We start from the raw sequence: 15643 nt of genomic DNA, 5'->3' as shown, positions 1-15643 counted from the left end.
CAAGTCTCCATCAGGTCCGTGCACGTTTAATTGCTCGGAAACGCATTTCATCTGTTGACCACAAGAATAAACACTGTGTTAAATCATCATGGAGTCAGTTGTCAGTTTATAGAAGGATTTCCCAACAAATTTGGTGACCCCGACGTGATAACGTAATTGGACAGGGGAATCCAACTGGACCTTGGCATTGTGTCCACGGTCCGGTTCAGCTCAGCCACCGGACTGACATCCCGCAGCCCGTGAAGGGGACTGAGCGGCGATACTGCGATTCGTTGGTGTGATCACTGAGAGCTCTCAACAAAAAGGTAAGCAGAAGCCTGTTTAAAATCAAAATTCTGTTATTGGCTGAAAACTAAATTGATGTGATCACATTTCAACTGTCGTAAGTGTTGTTTTAAGCGAAAAGTATTGATTGAATGTGCTGTAATTAAAGGGATATAAACAGATGAAATGTTGGGGCATGTGATGTGATTAAACAGAGAAAAACAACTAGAGAGTTGTAAGAGAATTGTTGAATAATACGGGTGGCGGTAGGAGAGGAAAAGGGACAAATAGTCAGAGGAAAATACGTCCAGATGGTTGACGAGGTAGGAGACTGCTAAGGACAGATAGTTCAGATGAGTGATTGTGAATTGCCACCCTTGGTTCTGTGTGAACATCCTGAAAAAGAGTTGCAGTTAACAGATTGTCATTGTAATATTACGAGTCCACCGCGAGTGTATTTGTGCGAAGGAGTGAGAGGTCACTTTTTAAGTTGTAAAGATTATAGAGATGTACATAAAAAGGCTCTAGATGGAGTCTTAATGAAAAAGTTGTTCGTTGTTGCATGTGTGATTTTTGTTGTGGTTTGGCTTGTTGGATTTTTTCTCACTGCTTATTTGTTGTAAAATGGCGACCCCTTATGGTAAAGTGTTAGTAGGGGCAGTGAAAAAGTATGGCAGTAAAGGAGAGGAGAAAGTAGCAAAAGAGATTGTGAAAGAATGGGAGAGAGGAGGATGGATTGAGGGAGAAGGGGCGCCGTCCCCGGAGAAAGTGAATGAAATAGTGAAGTATGAAAAAAGTAAGTTGGAGTATGCGGAAGGCAGGCAGAGGAGGAAAAGAAAAGAAAATGGTTTAAATTGACTAAACCAAAGCAGAAGGAGTATGAAGCGCAGAAAGAGAAATATGGGGTGGGGTTGAAAATGACAAATGCAATACAGAAACAATTGGGATTGACAAAACAAGATGACAAAAGTTCACCAAAAACTGAGACAGAAGCTGAACAGAATAAAACCGTTAGCGCAGAGAAAACCCCGCTGCCCGCTGAGGCGCCCCCGCCAACAAACCCTTTTATCCAGATATAAGAAACCTAAGAATTTCCGCTCCACCGCCGCCGTATACAGGTCCAACGGCATCAAAACCCACAGTCCAAGCCCCAGTGGTAACTGCCCATTTACAGCCAAATGCATTACAAATAGACGTACCACAGGACCCATTGATACCGGCATTAGAGGGCCGCGTACAGGATTTAGAATGTTATCTAAATTTAATGGTACAGTCAGCGCCAGGGGGAGCAGCAGCGGCTCCACCACAACCAGCGGTCACAGTCCCAGCCGGCCCAAGCAAAGCTAGTACCCCATATTCAGCGTCTTTTTGCCAACAAAATCCAGAGCATTTTCACATGTCAGTAAAAGGACCCAGTCCACCTCACCATAGTACCCCACAAGACTCAGGAAGTAAGGAAGATAGCGAACAGTCAGACAGCAGCAGGGAAAGTGAGCAAACAGACAGAAGCTAGCTCTAGGGAAAGGACTAAAAAACGACATAAACGCAGGCCCAGATCTAGATCACAAAGTCCTCAAGACGTTTTTGTAGCAGGCACATTTAAAGGTAAATTTACCAACGAGGACCCTGACGAAGTTATGCTGCGAAGATCAACTAGAATAAGGGAAAAACTTAACAAAGAGTTCAGAGAGATAAAAAGCAGCAAGAGCAGCTGCGTCTAACAGTAAATGAGCTCAGTGAGGGAGAGCAGACGCGCCACACACCAGAGGCGGGGCTACAATGCCCACTCCGCCCAGTAGGAGGAGGAGGAGGACTGTTGATGTACACCCTTACAGTTTGGTGACTTAGATTCTCTGTGTGCAAAACTCCCCTCCCTGACAGGAGGGGCTGAGCATTTCCTCACAGCTTTCAATAGTCTTACAGCAGGAGTGCAGCTGTGTTTGGGAGATCTCAGAGCAGTATTGGGTAGAGTAATGGGAGCAGATGAAGCTAGTGCTGCCCTCACCAGAGGGGGAGCTGGACCCACTGTTCCCGCATCAGTGCCTGCATCAGCAGTAACCCCTGGCATTTGGGCTGAGCTGCACCGCATGTATCCCACAGTTGGGGATCATGCAGCATGGCATGATTTAAAAAGACTAAGTGATGAAAATTTTGATGCCTATGCAGATAGAGCAAAAAAGATTTGGCAGCGTGCTATGAGGGAACCGTGGGACCAGTCCGCCGCCACAGTGGCGCTGTTCCGCCATGGGGTACTAGGGGGATTACCCACAGCAGTTCAGACACAGTTAGGAGGAGTAGTAGGCCTGCAAACAATGACGATGCAACATGGGGCGAGAATGTGCGTCATTTCCTGTCAAAACACCAAAAAGGAGCAGAGCAACAAGAAGATGAATTAAAAAGACTACAAACTCAATTGTTAAAGAAACAACTGGAAGAATTAAACAAGCCCAAGCCCAGCAAAGCTAAACAAATGACAGTCTCACAGAACCCCCAACAGTCAGAAGCCCCTCACAGTTGCAGACATGCTGTCTTTTCTGGGCCTCACAGGATACAGCCGCTCACATATCCCTGACTATACCAACAGAACTCATCGCTGTCTCACCGCCCCCTCCTATGGACAACAGAGGCCGAGGCCGCCTTCTCTGACCTCAAAAGTGCCCTAGCAAGGGCAGAGACACTCACCTCCCCAGACTACTCACTCCCATTTCATATGGATGTTTCTGAAAACAATGGCTTTCAATGCCATTTTATTTCAGAAAAAAGGGGGAGACAGACATGTCAGTGGCAGCGGAGCGGCGCCACAAAAGACAAAGATGGGGATGGAGGTCTCATCAAGGAAAGATAGCAGCATCAGCCGAGATGTGCAGAATGTTGCTACCTGAGGCACACAGACCAACACATGAAGGAAGAAAACAGACTCTCCTGAATCTGTCTGAGCTGTGGTGGCACCCCAATTTGAGGGACATGGTGACACATTTTTGTCAGGAATGCAGGGTGTGTGGAGAGCATAATGTTCAGAAACCATACACCACACTAAAAGGAGCGTACCCAGTCCCCACAGCTTGTTTTCAAGATATCAGTATAGATTATACTGATATGGGCGCAGAAAATGTGGTAGGGGGAAAAAGGTATCTTCTGGTGATGGTAGACAGGTCTCTAGGTGGGTAGAAGCCATTCCCACCAGAAAAGAGGACGCAAAAACAGTGGTGAAATGGCTCAAAACTGAACTCATCCCGAGGTATGGGGTCCCCAGGCAAATAAGGTCAGATAATGGCACACATTTTAACAACAAACTACTAAGAGAAGTAGAACAGGCCCTGGGAATCACTCATGCCTTCGGATCAGTTTATCATCCACAGTCACAGGGAATGGTGGAAAGAGCAAACCAGACATTGAAGGCTAAGATAGCTAAGGCATGTGCAGGAAGCAAGTTAACATGGGTAGAAGCGCTCCCATTGGCCCTCATGGCTATGAGGTCCTCAGAAGGACGAGAAACACATTTGACCCCACACGAAATAATGACAGGGAGAAAAATGCCAGGACCTCCACTAGATGGAGGCCACATGCCAATGTTAGATGTTCAGCAAATAGAAATGACAGACTATATGAAAAAGCTAACATCTCTGGTTTCAGCCCTTTCTACGCAGGTCCAGTTGGCGAACAGGAAACCGCAGGAGGAAGCAACACTACCTGTCAAGGTAGGCGACTGGGTCAGGGTCAAAGTTCACAAGAGGAAGTGGACTGACCCCAGGTGGTCCGGGCCTTACGAAGTAAGGGAGGTTACTTCACACTCGGTCCAGGTTAAAGGTAAAAAGGAGCACCTTGGCACCACCTGACACATTGTGCCCCAGTCGCACCTCCTAGCCGCCATTGGCAGAAATTAGAAAAGCAATCCAAAATGTATAGATGGAAGAGATGTTTTGGCGGGGAACAGCCCCCGCGTAGTACACCCATAACTTGGAAGGCAATGGGGTTTGGGAAAAAGACAACAGTTGTCCTAGCAGTAGTAGTAGTAGTGGGAGTTGCAGCATTAGTTCTGGGGTTGGAACATGCGTATGGGGACCGAGACCACAAAGAACAATCACCCGGTAGTGTCCAACCACCTCTCAGTAACAAAGGAAATGAAACTAGACGAGAGAAAAGAAGAGCAATTTGGGCAGTAGTGAAGCAACACACTAAGGGCCCATCCCCAAGGTGCGGTGCCAGATTGACTCTCCCCTATGTGAGAGACTCAACCACGTCATTTACCTTTGATTTGTGTCAGGCTATAGACTGCGGGGGTATAATAGTTTCTACAAAAACACAGATGTGTACATCTGTGACGACTATCAAAAGGTAGAGGACTGTGAAAGGAGCGCTTCCGGACAGGTGAAAGGTAGTCTCTGTAACAGCTGGTATGACGCGGGTTGGACAACAGGAGGGTGGAAACCATGGGCGAGGTTGACAGACAAAAGAGATTGGTGGGTACAACAAGATGAATGGGAGATATTATCTATACAGCGGGACTATAGTTCAGACCCCACGAAAAATCCCATAACCCTGTCAGTAAATAGAGCAATTGGGAGCAGGAACGGTCAGGATGTCTGGATGTTAGCCATAGGTGTATGGATAGCAGGAAGTGACCAGATAACCCCCCTACAGATAAATATTTTGGATCCCCTCACGCACACACAGAATGACACTGACATGGCAGAGACTACAGTAAAACCCCCTCTGAAGGAGGAAGACGTAATAGTGCAGGACTTCTCTAAAATGAGGGTGGAAGATGTGTTAGAGTTATCAGCAGGTGCAGGCCAGGACAATTTATGGATCAGGTGGCTAATACAGAATGCCAAAGAACAACACATGGAAGGGTGCGTGGCCTGTGCCACAGCTAGACCAGTCATGTTCACTAACCCGGCCCCGTTGTTTCCTAATGAGGACCCAGCAGGATATGCATGCATGTTGAACTTCACACACTCTAAGACAGCTTCCCGCAATTGTACTACCCTAGCATCCCTCTTTCCCCCAGGCTTTGAAAAACCAGGGTATTTTACCGCCATAAAGGGGGAGGGTGCAAGATATCACTGTTTCAATCTCACCGGATCAAGCAAGCCCACAATCAAACTAGGTGATATACCCCAGACTGGTGTAATACAACTGTACAAAACAAAACAGCCCTAGGCCCAGTGGCTAGAATAGGACTATTCTACTATTGTGGTGGTCTTAGGTTGTACTCCCAGATAAAGTTCCCAAATCAAACGTCAGGAGTTTGTGCTATGGTTAGATTAGCTATGCCCATATCTTTGGTGGGGAGTAGAGTCCACTATACCCACCATAAGGCTGTGCAACTGACCGTAAAGAGAAGGCGCAGGGCCCGTAGTATGCAAGGCCCGGCTTTTGATCCATGGGCGGGAACCCCAACCTACATAGACAGCATAGGAGTTCCTAGGGGTGTCCCGAATGAATACAAATTGGCAGATCAAATAGCCGCAGGATTTGAGAATATACCACTGCTTTCAGCCATCTTCCCCGTCACTCCCAGCAAAAATGTAGATAGGATAAATTTTGTGCATTATAATGTTTTACGCTTGAGCAATGCAACTAGGGATGCCATCGAAGGCCTGGCCGAGCAGACGGCCCCAACGTCCCTCATGGCGCTCCAGAATAGGATGGCGCTGGACATGCTGTTGGCTGAAAAAGGAGGAGTCTGTTCCATGTTCGGAGAGATGTGCTGTACGGTCATCCCTAACAACACTGCCCCGGATGGGAAGGTCACCAGGGCTTTGAACCAACTTCGAGCCCTTTCCCAGGAGATGCATGACGCCTCAGGTGTATCAAATCCATTGGAGGGGTGGATGACAACCTTTTTTGGCAAATGGAAGAATCTTATCACTGCTTGTTTGACATCTATTGCTGTTTTCTCGCTATTCTAGTTACCTGTGGGTGTTGCTGTGTGCCCTGCCTGCGGACCATGATATCCCGGCTCATCACCACTGCCTTGTCCAAAGAAAAAGCGCCGCCTCCCTATTCCGCTGGGATGCTGCCATTACTCACCATGCCTGAGGACGGGGAGGACGTTGAGGCACTGCAGTTAGTGTAAAAAGTGTTCGCACCTAGTAGGTGCGAAAAGGGGGAATTTGTGGGAAAATAATACAATGACTGAGGTGGTGATGAACAGGGCACTCAGGAACGGCCACGTAAAAGCTGGCTTAAAGTATATACTGAATTAACCAAAGACTAAATAAGAGTGTGTGTATGTGTGACATATTATACATTATGCTTTGCAGCTGGGTTACAGCTAAGGAGGGAGAGAACAGACAGGGCTATCTTAGTCAGATATGCTACAGTCAACACGGGAGGAGGAGATGGTGAGGCCAAGGACACTGAAGTTCAGGACGGTCTGATAACTCAGAGAACAGGACATACAAACTAAGGAGGGAGTGAACATAGCTGTCTGGTGAGGTAAATGATAACTGAAAATAATAAGAAGAAAGAGGGAAGAGGCAGAGCAGGGAGGGTAACCCAGCAACAGTATAGCTGACCAATCAGGCCCCACAAGGGGAACCAATATAACCCTGAGCACAATATTGTCTAAGTGCCTTTTGGGGGACCTCTGTACTAGACAAGTCTCCATCAGGTCCGTGCACGTTTAATTGCTCGGAAACGCATTTCATCTGTTGACCACAAGAATAAACACTGTGTTAAATTCATCATGGAGTCAGTTGTCAGTTTATAGAAGGATTTCCCCAACAAAGAATAAGCATTGAATAACCTATTTAATATTTTGTCAGTGTCATATTATACTTTTGTTCATATTAAGGCTGTGAAATGATGAAAAGGACTAATAGGCCCTATCAATTTTGCTTAGCTCCACAATAGTAAACACAAATATGAAAGACAAGGAAAAACTGCACTCGGAGGGAAGACAGACAGAAAGTGCAAGCTAGGATTTCTGGTTGAACTTTTAGTTATATTTGGTGATTATTTAGCCCCCATCCCTGGTTGTTAGCACGTTTCTAGTGGTACCAATGCATGCCAGATGTTTCCCTGTTTAATCCAACACCGTAGTCTTCATCCTAGCAGGTAAACTGAGCTCACTACAACCTCTCATACACAACCAAGGGAAATCACGGTCAGGACAACCATTCATTTCTAACGCCACTAGTGTTTTAAATGAACCAAAGAAAAATGATTAAACACGTTACGTGTGACAGCACTAAATGGCACGATCACTTTCATCTTGATCCACGTACCCATGTTGATAGCTGACTCTACTAGGATAGGGATGAAGGCAGCCTAGTATGAGGGGTCCTGCTCCTGGCACTCCCCAGGACCTCTGCTGATGAACTATAACCAGCTTTGAGATGCAAGTATTTACACATACTCACGTTGTCTGGCCTTAAGTTTGCTTAGAAATTGTATCCGAAATATCTTTTTTTCTCCTCTTTCAAGTGTTCTGCAAAGAACCTGAAAAGCATTTCAGAGCTGTTCCACTGTGCACAGAAGGTAGTTCTTTACCCTACTGCATCTCTTTATGAATATTAAATGAATGGTTGTTTGTGTAGAGCTTGGGATACCTAATCACGATACTTTGGTCTAGGCTTCACATGTTATCTGTTACTCACCAAGTTTGTTTTTTTTTAATGGCTGGGCGCATGGCTGTCATCATGGTAGCTATACGCTACCTAAGTTAGCCCTCAAAGACGGACCTGGATTGATGCCTGTTTATAAGTTGATTTAGTGGGTTCATATTTTATGTTAATGATCAATTAAAATCACCTGTTAACCTAGCCGTTCCTCATTGGTTATGTGAAATGTATGTATAAGGTGTGAATGTCTAGTATGTTAGGTTCATTTTGGCTGTATGTAGCCTTTTAACCGTCTAGTAATCTGAGCCACCCCTACATGGTAGAATTGGTATGATCCAATTTTAGGGGTGGGGTCCAGGCCTATATAGGTAGGCAGTTGAGTGTGTTCTAGAGGAGAGCATGAGGGAAACCGGGGCTATAGGATGTAAGTCTGTTGGATGGTCTCTGGAATGACTTCAAGTCAATTACTTTTACTTTGGGTGAAATTGTTTTGTCTTTCATTAATTCCATTTATTTTTGTAAACACTATTTTGACTTATCGGCTGTACTCGGAGTTATAACAAATATCCCCTCTTACCAACTGCAACTAGCTCAACTCCTGGCTACATCTACCCACAACATGGACATAGACCGTTTATATTAAATAATTAATAAAGGGGTAACAGTTCAACGCATAAAACGACGCTTAAAAAATGAGGTAATGGGCGGATCTCTGATATCTACAAAGACAAGTAGGCTATAGTCTAGTACTACTTCCTACTTCATTTAAACAGCTCCTGAATACCCTGAACACCACAAACACCCTAATGGCCTTTAAGTTGGCTCAATAAACATGGTAATAAATGAAAAGAAAATCATTGAATATAGGTTTAACTGTGTGTATTAGAAATACAACGAATTAAACATCAGACACACCCACTTAATACAAACACGTTTAAAGCACTCAAATACTCTCCCCACATTTAACCACGATTCCCCCAAAAACCCCCCCAATGTTCCAACAAAACAAATGTGTTCCCATACATAAAATAGTCGCTAATGAAGATGGATATGGGCGACAATTACAAAGGGGAAAGACAAAACCAGTTGAATTTAATTCTTTTTTTCGCCATCCTCTCCAAAAGTAAAAAAAAAAAAAAAAAAAAAAACAGTTTGACCTCTCTCTGGCCTCTCACAGACTGTATTTATATTGATGGACAGTGCATTTGGTTTGGCAAAGTGTGGAAGTAACTTCAACGTGCATGTCAAGGCTAAATGTGCCAAAAAATAAACTGACGGGGCAAACAGAAGCAGGACATTATTGGTGCATTATGGGTATTACAGTTAACCAAACGTTATAAGAAACTTGGTTATACATGTGCAAATAGTTAGCATTAGATAAGGATAAGCATAAGACAATCCCCGTTTTGCATTTTGCCGACTGAAAAGTAAAAAAGTAACGTTAGCATGTTTTACCATAGCTAGCTAAGTGGCAAGCTAACGTTACAGAGAATTTACATGGTAACGTCAGATATATTTACTTAACAATGGGACTCGTTCTATGTAATAACTACAGGGCTGCCAACTCTCACGCATTGGCCGTGAGACACACGCATTTGACTGGTTTCACACGCACACACGCCACACCCCCGATTTCTCACGCTGAAGTGTCAACCCGGTCGGTCAAATTTATGAAAGATGAGTTTATCTATGTTTTTACCTGTTGAGCCACTTGTGATCGACTAGTTGTGCTTTCAGAGACTGTGAGGGGCTTCAAGAGCGCTCCCTGTCTGTGGAATTTTCAAATTGTCGCAAAATGAGAACATTTTTTTCACGAGCCATCCCAGGTGCATTTCCCCGGCTTCAGGTATGAGCTCTGAGTATTACAGACCCGTCCGTCGCTTCGTGTCCACTCTCTGTAAAGATGGAGGTGAGCAGCGCGGCTGGTAGTGGAGCAACTTCAGTTCATTGTAGTGGACTCGCTCTGCTGGGGGCTGTGACGCGTTGCATCCGTGTAGTCCTCCGATAAAGAGCAGCGTACGGACACCTCTAAACTCTGTCAGAGACCAGAGACCCAAATGGGCCTCTGCGTCTGTCAGACGGTCTGAATGAGATCTACCATATCAGCGGAGGAATGACATGCACAGCAGACTATATTACAACTCTCCACATCTCGGACAACAGAGATGGGAGGAGTTATGTGCACAAAGTTGTAAATATGAGCAGAAATCTGGTGAAACACACCTGAGCTATACTAGCCTATACATACTATAATATATATATATATATATATATATATATATATATATATATATATATATATATATATATATATACGATACTGCAACGTTGGGCCACTATTGTCCATCTCTAACCTCTGTGCATCTCTAAATGTAACTGTAAATAATTAATTTGATGTTTTTAAAATGAACAAATAGTCTTTATTTTCACAAAAAAGTAAAAACAGTAAGTGGGGCCAGAGGATGACAGCCAAACATTACTGAACATTGGCACAAAGGTTAAGGATTAGAATTATGTAACTTAGTGGTTCTCATTCTTTAGAATTTCAGTGGTCTAAGTTGATCCCTCATCATTAATTTAACTTTGGGTCCCTGGTCCCTACACCAGGGACCCCTGGACCTGTTCCCCACAGAACCAAATCTTCTCAGCTGTTGCTGACATATGCTACTGTCTCTTCATGTGGTTCATATGTTTGGCACATGGTGTGGGTCAGTTCTTATATCATAAGAAGTTAATAATGTAAATGCTGAATGCCCTAATACCTGTTGATACTACAACAACACAAAGGCTCCTAACCCTACAGTTTTGCACATATCATGTAAGACTTGATTTCTCCATTTGTTTTGCAAAAAAACTCTCCAGAAAGTGCCATTTAATGGTTTATTTTTCAAATTTTTTCCTGGGGGGCATACCCCCAGACCCCCCTAGGGAGTCCCCCATCCACCCACATATACCAAATCCCAATTTAACCCTAAAGGATAAAGACCAAAGAAATTGCTTTGTACGCGGCAAAATATGGGTTGGCCCCCCCAAATCTCACTCCAAGGTTTTTGGAAAAGTTGGCAGCCCTGTAACTATGGGACAAAGATATACTTACTGTTGAGTCTGCTGCTGGTAGCGCTCTGTCTCTGCCCCCCCCCCCCATCCACAACCAGGATGGCTGCACCCATAACTACAAACTCAACAACTCATATCAGATCTCCACAGACCGATGGGTGACGTCACACATGCTCTGTCTGTTAATATTAACGGTTTATGGTTAGTCATGACGGTTAAGGAAACGTTCAAAATTAGACATTCACATAAAAATAAATACCATTGTAATACTGCAGCGTGTCTGACTCTCTGTCAAACAGAGAGGTAAAATGAAACAACACGTCAGGATCCTCTTATTGGGGGAGCGTAAGTCATTGGCCCTGAAAGCTGGAACGTATATCACGAGCTAAAAGACTAGCAACCAGCTGCTGGAGCTCTGTTACTCCTGCTGGTTTATAGGTAGTTCACTGTCTCAGGGAAATAGAGAAATGGATACATTTCTGCACTAATTGTGTTTTTTCTTTAATGTTAACATAATTAATTACCATAGCGAAGTTACGTTAGTAAACCTGGTATTGTTGTTTTGTCGTCTAATCAGCTTCCATCTACTGAAAGCAGCTTTACACGATAAACAACGCTAACGTTACTTAAGTAGTCTGGGATTTAAAACATTTAGCTAAGTTAGAGCACATAGACGTGCTAGCAGACTGTTAACCGGATAGTAGCTAGCTGTCATGAAGTAGCTAACGTTAGTAGGCTACTAAAGGTTAAGGAGCGTTGCCAACACGTGCACATAAAATACATGAAAACAATCCAAATACATGCAAAAAATAAGTTAAGGACGGTGCAAAATTCCTCATAGACTTCAATGGGAAATCTTCGTGAAATCACTCAACATCGCTCAAAACAACACCTCTTTGGGGCCATGCTGCATCGCCATACTATAACGTAGAAACATAATTACAAGTTAAAACCAAAGACAAGACTTTGGTGTTTATTGGGCTGAATGGGCATTCAGATATCAAGCACGGTTTTCCCAAATCACTTTTCAACCCATCACTACTCTAGTGTTTGTAGCTGTTGGCTTTATTCACGCTAAAAGTACTGTTTTTAAATGGAGTCTGGTTGGTTTAGTGCTAGGTACGTCATTTTGTTCTGGGAAACAGAAAGGTCTTCAATAGGTATAAAAAGGTCTTTCTCTGAAGGGATAAGACACTTAACACTTCACCATTAAAACTAAAATGATCATTTTAGCAAAACTGGAGTGTTTTAGATATATATATATATATATATATATATATATGTATATGTTTGGGAAACCTCAACTTCAACCAAACATACCATGTGAAAGTCATTATCAATAAACCTTTATTAAAAAAATATGTGAAAAACTAAATAGCTGTCTCTCCCGCCTCTGCCTGCATTGCTGCATCTGCAAGAAAAAGGATAAATAAAAAGTAGTTGTGTATCAAATAATCTTCTAATAACCCTATTAACAAAACCATTTATTTAACACACTACATGTGCTAAATGGTCAGTGAGTTCCAGATCCTGTATTTCACACCCACACTATCACAATCATAGCTGTGACAATATGCAGCGCAAATTAAAACTTACCATCTCTATTAAACGCTGCGGCTACGTGCAACAACTCCAGCTCCTGTTGGAGTTGTTGCACTTTACTCTCCGCAGCCTCCTTCTCCCTCTGGAAGGTCTCCAGCCTCCTTCTCCCTCTGGAAGGTCTCCAGCCTCCTTCTCCCTCTTACGCTGCTCCAGCTGTCTTGTGAGCCACCTCTCCCGGCTCTCGGCAGCCCTCCTAAGCCGGTGTTCCCGGCACACCACTGTCATCACCCCAGTTGTGGCTTCCATTATCTGGGGGAACAGGGTGTACCGGGGAACAGCAGGGTCGTTGCAAGCATACTGCAATTCCTAAAAAAAGATTGTCATCCAACTGCATGGTCAAGCACTTTATACAATTAAGATTGACACATGGAACAATTTGTTGAATGAATAATTATTTCTCATTGTTGGATGTGTTCATATTTGTTTGTTTTATGGTTTAATCAGATTTATTATCTTTATAATATTCATTATCAAAGTACTGATGTTAAAAAATAAGGGGATCCATCCAATTCCTTATTCTTTAAACTTAAAATATTTTGTTATATTGAGGCTTACTTGTAATATGTTATGTCCTATTTTTTTAATTGTAAATTAAGAGATAGCTCTATACATATTCATATTCTACTGCTCTTCATACTATTTAGCCTGCATATACTTATACTTACAATTCTTATATATGTTTTATATATTATTCTTATTTTTACCAGTATATATCACTGCTACTACATTGCACATATCTTATTATATGCCCCTTGTTTAGACATGCAAAAATGCATTTATATAAGTGATTATATTTGTATTGTATTGTTATTTAAAATGTTATAATAATTGAGTTATGATAATTAAGATGTGTGGTTTACGTCAGGCTGCTGTGAACCTGTGTTATTACATTATCTGTGTTACATGACAGCAATATAAGTTAAAGATGGGATTCAATTAAACTTTTATATTTCTTAAAAAAGTATTAAATAAATTGACTGAAAAAGACTATTATGTCAATTGCAATTACTTGTGAACCTTTTCACTGTACTGCAAATTTTGGAATTGTTGCTATTTTTAGAATGCATGCGTCACGCAGGACGTGTAAAAGCTCTTCACATGGGAGCCGAAATAAAACGGTCACGCCACGCAGCTGACATGACATGCAGACATTATTAAGAATCAAAGCACAGTAAAACCATTCAACCTACCGCACACAGCTGCAGGGCCTGCCGCGCCCTCTCCACATCTGGGTCCTGGACGGACGGCAATTTCATTGGAGATGCCATCTGAACAAATGGAGCAATAAAGAAAAATCATACATTTCAGCATGCAACATTTACACTAATATTTAGCCTAATCAAGGCACATCACACTTAGAACCAGAACGGCATCACAGTTAGTCACTAAATTGCCTACTTTCAAAGCAATTATGCTAACCTGCCATGTGCTTTTTGGATTAGCTAGCTAATGAACTAACCTTGATGTATAAAAATATCTATGTAGGCCTATAGGCTATCTATAATGGTCTTTCTGAAAATCTGCAATTATACCAGCAAATGCTAAGCCATATGTTTAACACCAGAATGAAAAAAAATAACATTTGTTAAAAATGCAATACATAGACAACATTACTTACTTCTGTTCGCTCCAAAAGTCCAAATGAAAGAATGGAGTAATTCAATCTTTCTCCACAAAAGGGATTTTGGGGGCGCTGTCTTCTCTTTTTCTCTTCTTTTAAGGTGCCAGGTGATGACAGCATCAGCAGAAAAATGCACAGAATAATAATAAATAAATAAATAATTAAAATTTAAAGAAGATACAATATTATATTATTGGCCATTAATAAAAAATGAATTCATAATTAAGTAATCTTCTGTGTTTTCCTGTCAGGCGAAATAATGCTCGCACCCCCTCCGTGATTGGTTGAATTGAATATTCAAGGCGTGTAGCATGAATGCCCGTGGATGCGGTTAAACCGTGCTTTATGCTTAAACTGTGAGTGCTTTCCCATGCTCAGGGAGAGAATAAGGTCCCAAACACACAGGGAGAGATTCGGAGATTGGGAGAGAGAGAGAGAGAGAGAGAGAGAAACATTGAAGGACTTCTTGCCTGCACTAACAGTACATTTGTTTGCCAGCTGATTGACGTTGTTAGCATGCTAACGTATTTTCTCTGCAAGACAACATGAATGTATGTAGCTAACGTATATCTATAATTTGCTCAGCAAATAACAAAGTCAACTGAGCTTTGACTGACACGGAGTGCGTTATCTCTTGTTGTTATGTAGCTAACGTCAAGTTAGTTAGCTAAGGCTACTACCGTTTCTTGGCTAGCTAACATTACAACAAGTTTAGCAGCGGGGCTAATAGAGCTGACGTGGCTAACTTAAGTAGGTAGCTATCTAATCTAAGTCTGTTGTAACCAAAGATGGGAAGTAACGAAGTACAAATACTTCGTTACTGTACTCAAGTAGATTTTTCTGATATTTTTACTTTACTATTTATTTTTGTGGCAACTTTTTACTTCTACTCCTTACATTTTAACACATATCTGCTCTTTCTACTCCTTACATTTTAACACATATCTGCTCTTTCTACTCCTTACATTTTAACACATATCTGCTCTTTCTACTCCTTACATTTTAACACATATCTGCTCTTTCTACTACTTACATTTTACAAAATTGGCTCGTTACTTTAGTTTTTTACAAGAGGTTTTCATGTTGGAGAATAGTGCGGACACGCGCCTCACACCGCGAGTGGGTGCACGGAGAAAAAAGTGGGAAAAAAGGAAAAAGAGCTGTTCGTAGGATAATCAGCTGAGATTGTGTGTGTGCCTCTTTGAGAACTGTAAGTCGTCTAACTCATGTTGTCAGTTCACTTAAGCCTGTTAGTCTACAGTTCTTGCACATGTAAGTTAGCTAGTGGTTTTGGTGTTTTCTTCACCTGTTAGCTAGGTTGCACGTTGGTCTTAATGAAGCATCAACACTTTCACAGCTTTATTTACATGAGTTTTTTTTTTTTTTTTACCGAACTTCACATACTGTAATTCAATTGACAAGTGGATGGAAACTTGGGTAGAGAGAAGTTGTCTCCGTCTGTTTTAACAGACACACCTGGGGCCAAGTTGGGAACCAGAATCAGCTTTAATCCAGTCCTAATCTAGTC

This window comes from Etheostoma spectabile, unplaced genomic scaffold (assembly GCF_008692095.1).
Source record: "Etheostoma spectabile isolate EspeVRDwgs_2016 unplaced genomic scaffold, UIUC_Espe_1.0 scaffold00018619, whole genome shotgun sequence".
NCBI lineage: Eukaryota > Metazoa > Chordata > Actinopteri > Perciformes > Percidae > Etheostoma > Etheostoma spectabile.
Note: the sequence above shows the minus strand (reverse complement) of the source record.